At 44.4% G+C, this 17,369-nt stretch overlaps 1 pseudogene across 1 annotated transcript; it reads right to left on the bottom strand.

The window, feature by feature from the left end:
* Positions 1-4,069: 4,069 nt before the first annotated feature.
* Positions 4,070-5,365, bottom strand: LOC310773134 (bifunctional apoptosis regulator pseudogene; annotated as a pseudogene). The gene has a single exon. The product of its transcript is annotated as a bifunctional apoptosis regulator pseudogene (transcript).
* Between the last annotated feature and the right edge of the window lie 12,004 nt (positions 5,366-17,369).

The raw sequence follows: 17,369 nt of genomic DNA, 5'->3' as shown, positions 1-17,369 counted from the left end.
CCTCCGCTACTTAATTGGTGCAAAACATTAATGAGTGTTTTGCTTGCACCTGTGTTTACCCTGCCTTTTCGACACAAAATGGGCCCCGTGAGAATGGTCTATTGAATAGACTCTATTCAGTCAACTCTCCACTGTGTGTGCTGATGTGTGGTGAGAGTTCTGCCGTGCAGGTGGGTGCTACACATCGGTGGTGGTTGAGGTGAGTTCCCACCCGACCCCCTGTATGTGAAGCTCTTTGAGTATCTAAATGTAATCAAATATTGTATAAATCTTTTAAGAGATTAGAGATCTTAAATAAATGATTGTCCTTTGTTGTTGTTTCCTATGCATTCCTTATCTCCTCACTCTATTCCTCAATGGGAGCCTTCATGACACAGAAGGAGCCAAGGCCTCTCTCTGTCCAGGCCACTGGTCAGTTCTTAAACACTGCTTAGCCCCCCATTTTACTGCCTGTGGGCAACTTAAACTGATTAGCCTTGACCCGACTAGGACTGACTGACCTCCCAATGCATCCAATACCACTTATTGATCAATACCCATATCGATCAGGGCCCCCGATGTCGGATCAAGGGCGAACGTTTCTATTGATTTGACCAGATTAGAGAAGACAAAAGGTTGCCAAATCAGTTTAGACACAACCTGCCAATGGGATATGACAGCGAGTTGCATGGGGATTTCCAGCCAGGATTAGATTTGATGAGTGTTAACTGGAATAGATATAGCTATAGGACTGTACCGATCGCTAGCTAATCAAGTAACACAGTGTGTTAATTCAGTCATGTATGCCCTTTAAATGCATGAGGTTATACTGTACCAGTCGATTTAGCGGCTAAACCCAGCATTAGATCAAATGCAGATACAGTCATGACTATATGAACCGGGGTTTGTCCTAGTCTAGATCGAGGAAAGGAGGTAACAAGTGCAGTGTTTCTATTTACATAACATGGGCACAAATCCATGCATATTGCATGGATTTGTTCCTGTACGAGGGATCAGCCTAGCAGCATTTTGGTAAACAAACCGTGTCACTGGGTGGCAACGGCAATGGAACCCTATGGAGCGTGAGCTTTGGGAGGCCTGAGTGTCTGACTCTAGCCGGCTGACTGTTTACATTTAAAAAACTGCGACAGTTCACATGACTTTAACACGACATGCATATATTATACATCAAACTCTTGAGCTACTTCTGCTCTCACCCAGAATGTCAAAATATAAGCGATGTGATGTAGCCTATAGTTTTTGAGATATTAACGTTTGTTTCGCACAACTGATACTAATAACTGCCGTGAGGTTCCCCATTTCTGGGTGGGAAGTGACTTCACGCTAATTCGTCCTATATACATAGCTTAGTTGTTTTGTTTGTGTCTCTCCATAGTTTAGTCAGGTTCTAAATGCCAATGTTGCCTCCTCATGGAGGTTGCCTCCTTATCCTATTTGTCCCAGTTCAAAGAATCAGGCAGATACATGTAAGAGCTTCTGTATGATGAGAGAAAGTATTTAAAAATACTGCAGTTCAACATCAGAATCCAAATTATTTTATTCTGCCATAGTATGTTTGCACATACAAGGAAATTGTCTTGGTGTAGTTGGTGACAATAAATTCACATAAATTTAAACATAATACAAGATATGGATATTTACAGACAAGTGTGGCAGAGTACAAAGTTAGCAAGGTAAAGTGACAGGTACAAGTACAAGTTGGCAAAAGTGATCAGAGATGGCAGTTTCAGCTCAATATATCCATGGTACACTACACACTTTTCACAGGTCTGGAAGGAATCTGGTGCAAAAAAAAGAATCACATCCAGGTGCTGAAGTAAGTGATGGCGTTCATATGCTACAAACGGACAGAAGCGGCTGCACAGCTTTAAAAAAATGGTGACTGACAGACAGGATGCAGAAGCCACTTACTCAATTTTATATTAAGAAGAAGATAATATCACAGTGACATCACTAATGATATCACAATTGCTCGAGTGACATCACAGTTGTGAAAATGCAAATGCATTCAACACACACACACACACACACACCTGCCCGAGTGACATCACTTCCATCACAAATTGCACAGACAGACAGGACCCACTTACCCAATGTGTTACCCAAAGTGACAGAGCAGTCACATCATCGAGTGTTCGAGTGACATCACTGATGATGTCTAGACTTGATGACATCACAATTGCGCGAGTGACATCACTGATGATGTCATAGACATTGTGACATCATCAGTGACATCACAATTGCTCGAGTGATCATCGCTGATGACATCTTCGGGTGCTCGAGTGAGATCACTGATGATGTCATAGAGATGTCGGTGACATCATTACTGACCAAAATCATCACAAATCTCACAATGTGGGACCAAAAACGTAGACAGACGCCATTGCCAATTTTATGTATGATGATGATGATGATGATGATGATGATGATGATGATGACGATGACGATGATTTTGATAAAGATCACAGCTGCTCGAGTGACATCACTGATGACATCACAACTCCCGTATATAGAGCTCAACAGGCACGTGACATAATTTGCCCCGGAAGTAAGCTCCGCATTCATTTTCTCCATAGACATTTCAATTTTAAGGCTCAAACGAAGCCAACCCGTGACCTACTGAATCATGACCATAAAACATTCGGTTTAAGCAAGAAGAAAAAATAACGGGGGGGTTATTCTTTTTAAACTCCAAGGCTATTTCTTCAGGTCTCATTTTCATTAGGATAGGACACAGCAAATTGCCATAAAGTGTTTGAAACTACTCCCATTGAGTCTAGACTACACACTTGGATTTCAATGTCATCATCATATAGTCTGCGTAATTCTGCTACATCAGTGGCTCTTTTAACTGGGTTCAAATTTAGCAGTTTATTCATGTGTGTTTATAATGAGATCTTTACACCCAAATCGGCTGATGAGCATTTTCTTGGCATTGTCATAATTTTCATCTGACAATGCAAGTCCTGCAAATACATTAGATGCTGTGCCATATAAAAATGATTTTAAATAAACGTATCAGACTTCGTTAGACCCATGTTTTATTTTATTTTATCTATAGCAGTTTCAAACTTGGCTCCAGAAACTTTGCCACTGATGTACATCTCCGGAAAACTTCTCAATATTTAATTTTGGCAACTTAACTTGACATCTTCTGTCATCATTGTCAGAGTTTGAGCACCCAGAATTATTGGAGGATGTTCTCCTTAGGATGTGTTTTATTCTGGTCCTTGATATTATTTCATCCAGATATTGAAAAACAATCCATTTTATCTTCCAAATCATCAACAGGTGTTTCTGGTTCAATCTCCTGATCACAGTCCCGTAAAGTGCTTTCTCTTGTCATCAATTGATCCAAATATTCTTCCAACACGTCCGTATTGTGGTTTTTCTTATTTCTTCTTAAATCTTATTTAAAAGTCTTGTCGTGGCCCAACCCGTTCTCACTGCGAGCGCGTAGCATATTGACGCTTTGTCCCGTCCCTTGTGCGTCGCTTGTTACTAACATGGTACCCTTGAGCGACACATGAAACGACTTGGGCTTTCCGACTAAACTCAATGCAAACCCATGGAAGTAATCTTTGACGCTTATGGCAACTGCTCCCCCATTAGCCTAACTGCTCGTGTTGCGTGGCCCTACGTGCCGCTCCCCTTGTCCTCTTCATTCTTTGCAGGTCTGCCATGGCTTGTTCTGATATTCACGTCTCCCCTCTGTTTTTCTTCTTTGTCTCGATCCTGGGTTTTTCGGCACCAAAAACTACGGTGCAAATACAGATGCAGGCGGACTTGGGTCTTCAAGTATCAAAAATATCCTTTATTTCCTATTAATTACAAATCTAAAATCAAGGGAAAGGGGATATAGATGAATATATGCAAAAGTCTGTTCAGCTGTTTGGTCTGCCTCTCTCTGAATCTGTGCTGTCTGGATGAAATCTCCCCTCTGCACAGGTGAAGGGAATATGTAGCAATCAGTGTGGTGGTCAGTTGACTCCTCCTGGCCTGTCAGTCACTGGTCTGAAGCTGATGCCAATTGACCTATATAAAATGCAACATATATCTCATGATGGGGTTAGTAGGGAAGGGGAAGTGGGAAGGGGAAGTAGAGAGCCCAGTAGAACAGGCAGTTGCACACAAACTGAGGGAGAAAACGCCACAGGAAGGCAAAGGCAAAGCCCTGAGATAATATCTTCCACGTGTGACTCCACATCCTGCTTGGCAGTGTCCTGATCGTGGCCGTTGCCCAGAGCCTCCACAGAAAGCAGCCTTCCAGCACGGACATCACCATAGCATTAACAATGATGAAGCGAGATGTCCAGTAGTGGACCGCTAGCCAATCCCAAGCAAACGCTGCAATCAGCTGGTATGGAAGCAGGAGGTACTTCCATAGAAACTCCGCCCACTGCCGCCAGCTGGGTTCCATCTGTGTGTCGTGGACGAAGCCGTTTTCCAGTGATTGGTCAGTGTGTGTGATGGCAGGACAGCAGGTGTGCAGGAAGGGCAGGAAGGTTTCCGAATAGTCAAACAGATACAAGTAGAGGAGTGTGAGACGAGGAGAGTTCTTCAGTGCATACAGCAAGAATAGAGCCTTCCCTGCATTAACCGCCTTGTATTCCCACAGGTTTTGGGGTGGTTTGAATCCCAAGGCTTTAACTCTGTCTAGCTCAGCCAGAACAGCTCTGTTCAGTCTGGGAGGCGTGGACAACTCTTCGTCACCCAGCATCAACAGTAACCGGCCATTCACATTGTGCTGGAATAGTTCTCTGTAGGGCTGGGCCCAGGGCCCCAGGTTTTCCAGCCAGGACACGACATCCTCTGGCGTCCAGCGAGACACAGGCTTACTGATCAGTGGGTCGTGCTGCTCCACCCAGTGATACACCTGCAGCATCACAGCCACACATGTGAGTGCAGTGCAGACTCCAAAAAAGAAGTATGCTCCTTTGTGCTGCTTGGTCCTGGAGATACCTATGGTGCCCCCATACTTCTGCAATGCCAGCAAGCTACAGGAGATTTGGGGGTTAGCCTGGATCTCTGCCCTCCTCCGTTGCACTACATCACTGAACAGCTTGTCTGCTACATCCCTTAGGAGTATGTTGACTTTAGGGAAGCCCACCCACCTCTCCCGGCACTCGGGGCACTCATTCTTGTGCGAAGACTCCCACCACAGAGCCAGACAATGGCAGCAGAAGTTATGGCCGCAGTTTAAAGTGGTGGGGTTCAGCAGGATTTCATAGCAACAGTGACATTCAAACTCATCTTCCGAGATGCTGCTGCTGCCAGGGAGCATGGGTGATTCAGATGAGCGAGGAGAGTCATCCATCAGCACTCCAAGACCACTCTCCAGACATAAGATATTGTGACCAAACATTATGCCACTGATGATGTTATCAGTGATGTCAGTCGAGCAATTGTGATGTCATCAGTGATGATGTCATCAGTGATGTCACTCAAGCAAGTTCGCTGCTGAGTTTCGCCTGTCTGATTTGGGGGCCAGATCTCACTGCTTTGTTCAGCGCAACAGTCATGGTCAACCCAGACATACCTAAGATAAGAACAATTAAGATAAAAGATAAGATTAGGCTGATGTAGGTGATGTCACTCCTGAAAAGTGTTGTGGCAAAGGAAGCGATCGGCGCAAGGGTGCATGCAACAACCTTGCAACTCCGGACAAACAAACAGACAGCTCACCAATTACAGTAGTAAGGGTTAGGGTTAGGGATGTCCGCACACCATCTCAAACTGAACATTGACAAAACAGAGCTCCTCTTCCTCCCGGCTAAAGACTGTCCTCTCAGTGACCTCTCCATCTCCATTGAAAACACTACCGTACTGCCCTCTCAAACAGTTAAAAACCTTGGTGTAATCCTTGATAACCAGCTATCTAACTCAGCCTTCATCGCAGCCACTGCCCGCGCCTGTAGATTTTCCCTCTATAACATCCGTAGGATTCGGTCCTGTCTCTCAATAGAGGCGACTCAACTCCTGGTCCAGGCATTGGTTCTCTCCCGCCTGGACTATTGCAATGTTCTGTTGGCAGGGTTACCTGCATCTGCTATCCGACCTCTTCAACTAATTCAAAACTCTGCAGCCCGTCTGGTGTATAACCTGCCCAAATTCTCTCACGTCACTCACCTCTTCCATAAACTCCATTGGCTTCCCATCCTTTCACGCATCAAATTCAAGTCTCTAGTACTGGCTTACAGGGTTCTCCACCGGTCAGCCCCTATGTATTTACAATCCATGGTTAAGCTCCAACCATTGCATAGCTCTCTCCGTACCTCCTCCCGTCCTGTCCGTCTAGCCCCTCCATCAATATGCGGACCCGGGGGTCGCTCATCTAGATCCCGACTCTTTTCCTCTTTGGCGCCACAATGGTGGAATGAGCTCCCCCTTTCGGTCAGTTCAGCTGAAACACTGCCTATTTTCCGTCGTAGACTAAAGACTCACCTATTTGGACTATATCTTGGCCCTTCCGGATCTGACTTTTCATAAGTGCTACTTTTCTATTGTCGATTGTTTACCTTGCTTATTGTTTGCTATGTCTTTATAAGTGCTACTTTTTATAAGTGTTTGTCGTTTTTTACCTTGTTCATTGCTTGATATATTTTTCTGTATTGTTGCTGATAATGTGTATTCTTTGATTTTATATTGTACTGCACTGTATTGTATTGTATTGTAAGTCGCTTTGGACAAAAGCGTCTGCTAAATGACAAAGTAAAGTAAGTAAAGTAGTAAGATTACCATAAAAGCAAAAAAAAAAGTCAGTCACTGAGAAGATTGGCAGCCTAACGGCATTGCATTACACTGCATTCTACATTGTATGACACTGGGTCAGATTGCACAGCTGGTTTGTTTTCTAGCACAAAACAGGAAGAGCTGCTGCTCTTACAGTGCAAATGGAGCTAAACTTTTCAGAGTTTCTCACAATGGCAGATTATCAGACAAACAGATGCAGCACTGATGGAAAAATCACTTCCAACGTAGAATGTAGGGAAACAGTGGATGGATAAATCCAGAAGGAGGCGGTAATGCAACATAAAGGATGCCAGCTGCCATAAAACAGAAGAAGAAGAAAGCAAAAGAGACTGAGACTGAAGAAGGAAAGATTCACTTTGTGACAGAAAGCGCATTGAGATCTGAAATTTGAATACAATTAATTAACATGATTAATACATGTTTGGATGTAGCATCCCTGCCTGTGCTGTCCAGTCTGCTGGATGCAGGGGGTCTGGCTCTTATTGTTTGTGCTGTGCATACTGACGCTTGTTCCTCGCCCCAGAGAGAGAGGAACAGACAATACAAGTTGTTAGACTTGTTTTGTCAAGTTGCAGACAAGGATATGGTGAGTGTGAGTGTGTGTGTGTGTGTGTGTGTGTGCATACACACCTACACCATATCCTTTATTAAGCCAAGGGAAAACATGCTTCCATTCCCATCAAATATTGATGTCCTGAGTGAGAGAAAATGAGTGAATAAGTCATGAAACACTGACAACACAACACTCAAATAGGGGGCGGGCGTCCGGCTAGTGTAGCGGTAGATTCACTGCCTACCAACGCGCCCCCGTGCTTCCTCCAGCTTGGTCGGGCGTCCATACAGGCATGATTGGCTGTGTCTGCGGGTAAGAAGCCAGAATGAGGGCATGTGTCCTGGTCGCTGCACCAGCGCCTCCTCTGGTCGGTCGGGGCACCTGCTCGGGACGGAAGGGAACTTGTGGGAATAGCGTGATCCTAGAAAGAAGAGGAAGTCCGCACACTGTTGACGCTCCAGCGACCACAGTTTTATTTAAGGCTCATACAACGTTTCGACCCCTTCGGGTCTTCATCAGGTATGAAGAGTGCAGGTTAAAATAGGGAGCAAACAATCAAGTCCCAGCTGTGTCGGGGATACTGGACACACCCCCCCATCTTAAGGGGACAGGCTACAAACAGTATAATGAGTAGAATAGAAATTCATTCATTTTAGTGACATAATGTAATGACATAATGCAGCACAATACAGTTTTAAGAGGCAAAAGAGCCAATGGACTAATTATAGGCAGTACATGGGTGTTTTTGGGATCCCAAAAAAGACACATTAGGAATAGAGCAATCATTTACAGGCTCCAAATAGACTGAATGAATTTCTATTCTACTCATTATACTGTTTGTAGCCTGTCCCCTTAAGATGGGGGGGTGTGTCCATTATCCCCGACACAGCTGGGACTTGATTGTTTGCTCCCTATTTTAACCTGCCTATGTCTGCACTCTTCATACCTGATGAAGACCCGAAGGGGTCGAAACGTTGTATGAGCCTTAAATAAAACTGTGGTCGCTGGAGCGTCAACAGTGTGCGGACTTCCTCTTCTTTCTATGGTGTGTATTTTTGAGTCCAGCACCTGCTAATTTTTACGGAGATGTGCGTGCTTCCCTTTTTGTCCTGAATAGCGTGATCCTCCCAATCACCTGCTAACGCCGAAAACACACCACACGCGACTCCTGCACGTAAGCTGCGCGGCGCGACCATTCGCGACCTTGTGCGCAGCCAGTTTTTATTAAGACACCATAGTGGCTTTTAAACATGAAGTCTGGATCATGTCTGGCTAGCCAGAACAGGATATTTTCCGGTTTTACCTTTTTAAACATGAGGGGTCTTTGTTTAGAAACAACTGGATATGAGCCGTTTTTTCTGCCAGTGGGCGGGGGGGGGGGGGGTGGGTTAGGGTGCGGTAGCATGTATCGATAACAAGAAATGTGATAGGAAACAGCTTTAGCGAATCTTTAACCAAACTCCATTCATAAACATGCCGTTTTAACAGAGGGTCCATAGGCTGTCAGTCAGTCAGCTCCTCTCCTCTCTCCGCAGTGTGGACGCTCAGTCACACAACACTGCCTGCCTCAAATGGCTGCCTCATCACACAATAGACTTGGCTGCATCCAACTCGAGAAAACTTATCAGAAGAGACTAACGTTAGCAACAAATCTGGAGACTTTTTCTGACATGGGAATGATGGGATTATTACCAGCAAGCAGCAGTAAAAGCAGGCAATGACAATAGCTGGGTAAGTCCCGCTAGCATCAATGCTAAGTTAGCAAAGTAGCCTACAGCAAGAGCGCAGCTGAAGCTAATTAATATAGACGTTAACATCCATATAATATATAGCCATGTGTTTGCGCGATGACATCATGTATTGGCGATGTCAAAGGGTGGCGATTGACGATCTGACAGGTCAAGATCGCGCAACTCTAGTAGGCTATCATCTCTCTTGTTGCATTTTTAAACTGGCAGATGGGGGATTCAACGTTTAGTTGTTTACTCACCTATATTGGCTCTCTTCCAAATAATGCAGCCACGTAACTACGCTACTGTACGTCCATTCATGAAAATAATGATGGGACATTAATGGTTTGTAAAGTGCCACCACGCGCCCACTCACACATAACAGCGAGATGATCTGGATCATGACCTGCCAGAGTTAAAGGACGGCTTTCCCGTGGGGAATATGACGATATATTAAATCTCACGCCCCTAAGGTTTTTCGAATCCGTTGAAATTTTTGAAATTGGTTGTTCAGAGCCTGAGCAATCAACCATCTCTCACATATTTTTTGGCCTCGCCGACGCCTTTTTACGTCAGAGAGGCCAAGTCCGCCTTGCGGAAGTCGAGCACCTATGAACTACAAGTGTTGTGGGGGTGTGCCGCCATGGTTCCGCCTCTAGAGGTCCTCCACGCCCCTTCAGAGGTTCTGAAGAAAAACAAAAGGCAGCCATCTTTTTTCAACGCATAGCCTAGGCTAGCTAATGTTAGCTCCCCATAGCTCCTTGCAAAGAACCATATCTCGGGAACGGAAGCACCTACAGACACGGGACTGGCATTGGAAAGCTCGTCAAATTTTACATCTAGTAGAAGGTGCGGTGAAGTTACGAAATCAACGCTGAGCAATGTACTCTTTTTTACATGAAATAGTTACAACATCAGATGCTCATAACTCCTAGGAAAATGCCTTAAAATGCATGAATTTTTTTTTATGAAGACATCTCCCGACATATATACTACCTTTTAAATTTGGTGCAATTTGGAGGCAATTTTTTTTTTTATTATTCTTGTTCTACTAATGTTTTTATGTCGAAGCCTTCTTCTTCTTCTTCTTTGAGTTTTATGGCGGTTGGCAAGCATATATGTGCATTACCGCCACCTACTGGAGTTTGATATCAGCCAAATGCCTGAGGGGTGGGCATGGAATCGAAGGCCACGCGAGCCCAGTGCATTGTGGGAACTGTAGGATTTCGGCTCCCCGCACCAGCACGCAGCTCAGCTCAGCTCAGGGCGCGCAAGATAGCCTGGATTTCTATTTTCCTGCGCGGCCGTCTGCGCCCGTGAGCGACTCTGTCAAGCAGAACAGATCAGATCAGGGCAGACAGGAACTCCGAAACCGGACATTCGTCAAATAAAACCAATTTCGAAGTGAAATAATGTTTATTTACGTTGTTGATTGCCCCTTTGGAAGTGTAAAAAGAGAGAAAGAGCAGTTGGAGAGGGGGAGTGGCTTCTAGGGGCTTGTTGCCTGCGGAGCAACAAGTAGAGAGCTAGGACTCGCCTTCTCTCTACAACAGCACACACTGGGAAAACGGGAGGCGAACAGACTTAAATAATAATGCAATTGCATTTTATAATGCCGAAGGTAGACATTAGCAGTTATCCCAAACATATTACTTTATATATTTATGACGTTATTTACTACCCATAACGAAGACAGTAGTACAGTACTGCACATAATAGCGTTTCATTGCGACTTTTCACGGGCTGTTCTCACTATTACCATTGTACAATACATGCTGATCACTTTCTGAGTATAATAGCATCTGCCCCAGCGCGAGGTCTGCACGGTGACTCCCGGAGACTCGCGGAGCTCCACCCCCACGGAGCTTGCTCGAGTATAAGAGCACCTTAATACCACCTTTAAGCGCCTTCTGCGCGGAGGTGCGCTGCGCGGCGCATACGCGCAAGTTCCGCGTACCGGTGTGTCCCCGCCGTAAGTCCTGCTGGTGAAGCTCCATGCTGTCAGGTGAAAAGAAGCGGCTGGCAATTGCACATGTATCGGAGGAAGCATGTGTGTGTCTATAGCTCTCCCCAGATCGGCAGAGGGGGTGGAGCAGCGACCGGGGCAGCAGAGGGAAATTGGCCAAGTACAATTGGGGAGAAATCAGAAAAAAGAAACGGGGCATGTGGACATTTGCAATGTGTGAATGTCACCGCAGAGAGAGAGGGAGAGAGAGGGAGAGGGAGGGAGAGAGAGAGAGAGATTGCATGCTAACATCAGTGGTGGTCTTTCCAAATGAAAAGTGTATTTAGGAAGTGGGAAACCAAATGACAGGCCATTCGCATTCAGGGCTTTGAAGAATTACAATAATCACTGAGTGACTCTGAATTGACCACACTTTGTTCATTTGAAGTGGTTCATGAGCATTAGATGCTAATGGTATGGCTAGTCTTACTAGAATAGATATGGTTTATCCAAACCTTTGCCTTTGGCTAGACTTATGTATGAATTGGCAGCTGTGTGTTGGACAAATTATCCCTGGTGGAGCCTTTCTCTTTTTGAGAACTAAACGACAGCTATTGAAAGATTGAGGTTCGTTTGCTGATATTGGCCCTAACAGTCTAGGAAATGGCTACTTCCCTGCCAGTGTCCCTGGCGGTCTCATTTTGCGGACATCACTTTTTTGGGTCAGTGAGTTAATACTAAAAATATGTCCTGCCAGAACCTTGCCATTTATCTGGGTGGGTATTCTGTGTCAAGCTCAGCATGGCTAATTCTCTCTGGGAGGAAGACAGACCTGACTGGCAAACACACACATTATCACCACAGTCATCTGATCCACCTCTTCTCCTCTGCTCCCCTCGTTCTTCTGATGGAGATCTTGCTCGCTCGCTCGCTCTCGCTCTCGCTCTCTCTCTCGCTCTCTCTCTCTCCATATACAGTGCCAGAAAACAGTGCGTTATAGGCAGAAGTCACAATGAAGACTTCATGGGATGCAGGACCCTACAAATATAGCCTTCGTGTAATAATTAAGCAAGCCATTAGATGATCTGGCTTGATGCAATGCCTGGCGCACAAGAAAGGCTACTTTGTGCCAGGCGTTGCTTTATTAAGGGTCTTCAAGGACACTTTACTGTATATCAGTGCTGTAAACATTCCTTCATCAGTTGTACATGTACTGTATTAATTAGGCTGTAATGTATTTGCAACTTCTCCCTTGCCAAACACTGGTCCAATTTAACTTTTTTTCCAATTCTCTTTGACACGCAGAGGAGTAACTTGCCATCAAACTGAGAACCATTTAAGTTGCGCATACAAAGTCTAAGCGTACTTGCAGAATGCCCCCCGACGCAATGCGTGTTTTTACCCATGGGGTTTTTTCAGGAAGGAGAATTCATAGGCCTGTCAGTAGCAAGTGAAAGAGAGGGTTGAATGTGGTCATTTATAAGGAGCGACTGCAGCACAAAAAGGCATGAGGAGCCATTTTGGTGCTGTCAGAGGGTTCTGTGCCTGTAAAAGGCTGCGGTGATGTGCTCTGACACTTGGGGTCTTGTATGGTGCTTTTAAGAGCCCTGCGTGGGTACTCTCTGCATCACACTACCGAGCAGGACAAAAACATACCTGTCACTGGCGAACACGTCTGCTGCACTTAAAGAGATTCTGTGCGGCTTTCAGGCCAGCAGAGGTCTCAGGGTGACTTTGTGACGTTGTACAGTTCTGCTGTTTCAGGCCAGCAGAGGTCTCGGGTGACTTTGGGACATCATCGTACAGTACTGCTCGTTTGCAGCTGGACATTTAAGGCCATTTCACACAGATGCTGTGCGGAGGCGGAATGCGGTACGAAATTCTGTGCAAATTTTCTGCATTGCAACCTATACACACAGGTCCGGTGCAAATTATTCGCAGTCCCACATTCATTTTCCGCAGCGGAAAAACAGTGTTCAGTGTAACCAGTAGTTAGTGTCCCTCCCGGGCTCCCGTCTAGTAGGACAGCTAAGCTAACTACTAGTCGGCTAACATCAGACAGACAGACACAGCAGCGAGATGAGCCATGAAAAGAAACTGGAGGCAGTGAAATTTCTGTCAGCTGAAAAAACAATGAGAAGAGAAAATGGAGGCAGTAGCAGTGGACCCCAAATTTGATGCTAAACTACTAGTTAGCACTTGGATACAAGTGGCTAACGTTAGCTCCATCCATTTACAACAGTGGTTTACAACGTTAGGAAGTAGGACTTTGTTACATAACAGCTACATTACCATCTTCAGTTAATCCCAGCTGCTGGGCGATCTGAATATCTATTGTCCTTGATTTCGGTGGTGTTGATCGTCATGATGTTGAGAAACCAAATTGATGAGCCGGGTTTGGCAAGAGTAGTGGAGGTATGACATCAGCTCTAAACAAAGGATTTCATTGGTCAAACTTATTTTCCGCAGGCGTTTCCGTGCAGACGTCAATGTCCATCCGGAAAAATGAAATGCCGCACGAATGTTCGGCCGTGGTGTGAAGCTTCAATTACAACTAATAATTATTTTTTTTGTAAATGTCCTTGCCGATTATTCGCACGGAGATCCGCACTGGTGTGAAACGGCTTTTAAGCTGCTGCACCTTTTGTGTCGAGGAATTTGTTTTTCTAGTTTCCATCATCTGAAGAAAGAGTGGTTTTCCATAGAGCCTGACCGATACTGGATTTTTGGGGCCGATACCGATATTAGGGAGTAAAAAATCAGATTTTGACATGGCGTCACCTTGGGGGCTGCAGAGTCAACGACGTGGATCTGCATAAAGCTTTGAATGGCATTACATTCTAATTCTCTTTCCTATGCTGATTGGTTAACAGAAAACAAAGCAGTATTTACTTTTGGTTGGTTTCATCATCTTTGCCCCAGGAAAATATAAGCATTGTTAAAATCAAATCAAAGTTTTATTCATAGATTTTTTTTTACTTGATGTTTTTCACTCTTTTTCTCTCTTACTTTTCATAGTCTCACATTCAAAGAACTAGGCTTGTTCACAGTATCCAAGTTTTAGCTCAATTCGCGTTCTCTTTGCTCAAATGAACCGTCCTTCATGTATGACCATTGCCTTACAGGAAGGTCACAGTGTGGAAAACAAACAAGAGAGGACAGAGGAGGGACAATCCTCCATTACACCCCTCCCCCCCTTCCTTCCTTCCCTCCATAGCATTCTCTTTCCCCTCATCCCTTGCTACCTTTATTTGCTGCCCTATTAACAACTGTTACTGTGGCTTTAATTACGCCCCAGTGATCTCACAGAGTGGCGGGCACGTGTCATCTCCCTCCCAGGGGAGCCTGGGTAATTACCAGCATCCATCCAAGGGCCGTTGCTCCTGCTCCTCGGTCGCCGTGGCGATAATCACACCGCCGCTAACATCTGTTCATTGGGCGAGGAGTCGACGTGGCCTGAGCCTGTCACACCATGCCTCCCTGTGTCAGCCCTGACCTCTGAACCCACCCACGCCTCCACACCGCTAATTTGTTTACTCTCACAGACAGGAAGGGACAAACCAAAATCCCACCACAATGCAAGGTTTAGATATGGAAAATGTGTCTCTCGCTCTGTTTGCAGGTGCATGAGACAAGTGCAAACTCCGTCACACTGGGAAAAATAGCTTAGCATGAATCTAAAATGGCTAAAGAACATAAGAAAGAAACGCAAATATGAAGAGGAATATCGAACATTTAAAGAGCACTGGGAACTTGAATTTTTCTTTGTGTCCGTGTCCGTGCTTTGTGATAACGTCATTTCACAATTCAAAAGGCCCAATTTCCAGTTGCCATCACAAAACAAAGCAGCCAAAGTTCAGTACTGACTTCCTGAAAGGTGGAGAGCTCAGGGCTGAAGAGCTGGAGAGACTCAAACAGAACCCAACTGGTTCCAGGAGGAATGGGACGTTTTTGGATTGTGCATGGCTCATTCAAAAATATTTTTTGGTTAGGGTAAGGTTGAGTACCACTACAGTACACCAGTGATTATCAAGCTTTTTCATATCAAGGCCCCCTAATTTAGTCCACATTAGAGCCACAGATCTGATGAGTCTTTCTGACCCAAATATGAGAATATTTTTTATTGTCATTTATTTTGTCCAGAATTCTACTACTATTTGTAGCCTATTATAGGCAAAGAGATAACAGTGAAATGGTGATCAAAACAGTCATGCTTCTACATTCTCTAACTTCTTGTACATTAAATTTACAATTTCATCAATTTGTTGGGGACCCCTTGGAACCCCCTCAAGGACCCCTGGTGGTCCCTGGACCTCATGTTGAGAACTACTGCCTTGTCTCACCCTGATCATTGATCATTTAATCTGTTTGCATCTTTGTGACACTGACATACAGGCCTTTGATTCCAGTCAACATGCACTGGTATTCTGCTCAGCTTTCAGGTCATTATTGTGCATGAGTGAACAATATGTGGGGGACAGATGATTCTCATCCATCTGTGGATGGTGAGGGCTTTGACCAAGGTGAGAATCTATGATTCTCGTCTGCCTTATGCAGTGAGACCTGACGCAAATAAAGAGTAGAATCAGACAACCTGATGCTGCAGGATGGTTTGTGATTTGTCATGTGATCGTGATCTTGTGTGAATCCAGCTGCCTTGCAGGGTTATGAATCAGGAAGGACAGGGGATAACACATTTTAAGAAAAACATGGGTGCACGATGCATCTAAAAGTGGGAGTATTTGTTGTCTTTCTATTTCACTTGATTTGAACGGCACTAGTTTGTTTTTTTAAGTTATTTTTTAACTTTTGTATCTCTTGTCTGTACTTTTAATTGTAAATATTTTACCTTTACTGTATTTGTATTACTCTGTAAAGCACTTTGAATTCCTTGCCTTGATTTTCAAATCATGCAAATGCAACCCCCTACCTTACTTCCAACCAGCTACACCTTATCATTATACACACATACTATACACTAAATACAGTCTACTGATGTTATGACCTCTATAGTATGTCTAATTCACATGCATTCATATTGGCATATCTAACGCCATTAGGTTGACTTGTTTTATAGCAGATGATGCTACTACTACAGTACTACTAGAAGCAGCTACTATTGCAGGTGACTCTTATTGCGGCATGACTCACAGCTCTATGGAAACAGGTTTTTTTTCCCTAAATGGTGAGTGGTGAAACCAATCCAATCTTTTAAAAATCCAAAAACCATTGGATAAAAACAGACAGTTAACATGAGGTCTTTAACCCTCCAAAATCAAGGCAATAGGACAGGAAAAACTCTATTACCTTTTTGCATAGGATATTTGACATACGCCTCCTAATGCCAGAGCCATCTACTGATGTGATATTTTAAAGACAGAGTTGTCAGTCTTTAGATGAAATCCTCAATCTCCATCCTGAGCTCTCGTGACCTTTTCTTCTTCTCACAGCACAGCTGCCCAGAAAGGCTGCAATCACTCCTGTCAATAAGATGAAGAGTCCACTCCAAAGCGTCCTGCAGTCAGCAGCATTCTCTGTCCTTACAAAACACAGCAAGACCAAATGTTCAACTAAATCCCATCCAAGCCACTAAATCCAATATGGCCACTCTTTTCATCTTTTTGACATCATAATAAGCATCATATACTGTCAATTTCCTCACTAATTGAAACTTTTAGATGCTTGATTGTCTCATCTAGGCCTGCATTTGAGCCCCATAGATACAGAAGGCTGACTTACAGCAGATCTATCTCTGATGGGAATCTTCACCCCAAGCCCAGACCTTCATCCCACTGAGATATCAAGGCAGAGTATAACTTGTCTAGGTCCATCCACATCTATTCTGAGCTCCTCCTCTCATTTGCAGTGCATTGCCATTCTTGGCCAAGTCTTCATGGGAATCGAAAGGCACAGCTACAGAGCGGGAGTCGGAATTAGGGAGCAATCAGCATACAAATCCTCAGAGACTATAAACCATTTCCCCCTTTCTCACTGATGAGACCCAGCAGCAAGTTCTGCCCCACTCTCAAACTTTTCCCATAATGAGAGCACTTAGACGTCCCTGACCACACTTACACATGAGAGCGAGGGAGGATTTTGTGTGGATACAGTAGATGAAGGGATAGGTAGCTACTCTAAATAAAGACATATTGCGTATTTGCGGCATATGAGGTGGCAGAGTATAAAGAAGCGTGGAGGCTTAAATAATGAAAAGCTTTCTGATCAAAGGGTCGGGGAAAGCGATGTATTTAAGCAGGTCAGAATCTTTAAAAGCTGTTTTATTTATGCGCTTTTTAAAAGAAACTCATAGTCAATATTTGGCAGCTGTGACATTAACGAGCAACGTATTAGAAGGGGGGGAATTCATAAATATGCATAAAGATATTAG

Source organism: Poromitra crassiceps (genome assembly GCF_964638095.1).
Source record: "Poromitra crassiceps genome assembly, chromosome: 3".
NCBI lineage: Eukaryota > Metazoa > Chordata > Actinopteri > Beryciformes > Melamphaidae > Poromitra > Poromitra crassiceps.
Note: the sequence above shows the minus strand (reverse complement) of the source record. Positions and strands in the feature narration are given on the sequence as shown.